The sequence below is a fragment of the Sinocyclocheilus anshuiensis genome, unplaced genomic scaffold (genome assembly GCF_001515605.1).
Source record: "Sinocyclocheilus anshuiensis isolate Anshui unplaced genomic scaffold, SAMN03320099.WGS_v1.1 scaffold278, whole genome shotgun sequence".
NCBI lineage: Eukaryota > Metazoa > Chordata > Actinopteri > Cypriniformes > Cyprinidae > Sinocyclocheilus > Sinocyclocheilus anshuiensis.
Genome location: NW_015546072.1, coordinates 2861196 through 2862517, shown reverse-complemented (window position 1 = coordinate 2862517; position 1322 = coordinate 2861196).

Below are 1322 nucleotides of genomic sequence, written 5' to 3'. Positions count from 1 at the left end.
GCCCATTTGAGCCTTTGCAGTCAGTCGAGCTAAAGTTTCTTTCAATGAAAACTCTGCTCCTGCTTGCACTGGTCTCAATCAAGAGGGTAGGGGTCCTGCACGCATTTTCGGTCGAAGATTCGTGCCTAAAGTTTGGGCCGGCTGACTCCCAGGTAATCCTAAGGCACTAAAACTGCTCCAGAGTGTCCATACTGTAGGCCCTGTCGAGCTCCTCCGTCCCCTCGGCAGCCAGACATGATGGAACGTCCGGTGCCAGGCCCTCACTCGCTGAATCTGTGAGAACCGGTAGAGGGCTGGATTCCATATGTAGAGGCCTAAGTGGTTCCCATATGTGTGAAGTCCACGGTATAGCCTCAGAGCTGTGTTTCCCCGGCAGACTTTTCCATGAGGGTTACAATCAACTCTAATCTTCCATATGCACCTAAACAGATGTCATATGTGTAAGTGCATCCGAAACCTCCTTCGGGAAGGATGGGGCTTCCGCAACGTTCCTGTTCCAAGTGGAACGGGTACGTTTTCTCAGTGTTATCGAATCTCACTGAGTGGGTAGTGCTACGACAACGGTGACTGGTCTTCTTGTTGCGAGCCCCGGCCTACACCAAAAAGGGGGCGCATGGACTCGGAGTGACTGACTGAAAGGGAACGTCTCGGTTACGTATGTAACCCTCATTCTCTGAAGGAGGGAATGGAGACGTCACGTCCCGTCGCCACGGCTGCTGTACCACCACTGAGTGGCCTGGTCACCGGCTCGGCTCCTCAGCGAAAACCTGTTATGCGTTGCACCGGCTGCCTTTTTATGCTCACGCTGTGATCAGCGGCAGCTGGATGCAATCATCGCATGCCAATGTGCATTGGCTCGTTTAATTTACACTCAAAGTGGATTGGTCTCTCTAAGCGAGATCCCAGTTCGTTGGTCACCGACGTGACGTCTCCGTTCCCTCCTTCAGGGAACGAGGGTTACATACGTAACCAACATGTTTTTTCCATGCAATTCTAAAAACTTCTAAATTCTAAAAAAGTTAGTTTTTCTCCATTTGTGCTCAAGATTACGAGTTTCTTTCTTGAGTATTACTGTTGTACCATGCATGGCACAGTACGTTTTTCTCTAAACTTTTTCAATTTGATGGGGGCAACAGCTTTTAATGTATTAGAGAAGATAGTGCCCATGTTGCTAGTCATTTCATCTAGTACATGTGTACTTATGGGTACACAGAGCAGTTGAGATAAATCAGGCAGGTTATTTGTGACTCTGTCTTTGGTGGCTGGAACAATAGTTCTGCCCGGACGATAACGCGGAGCCATATAGTTAATATTAGTAATAC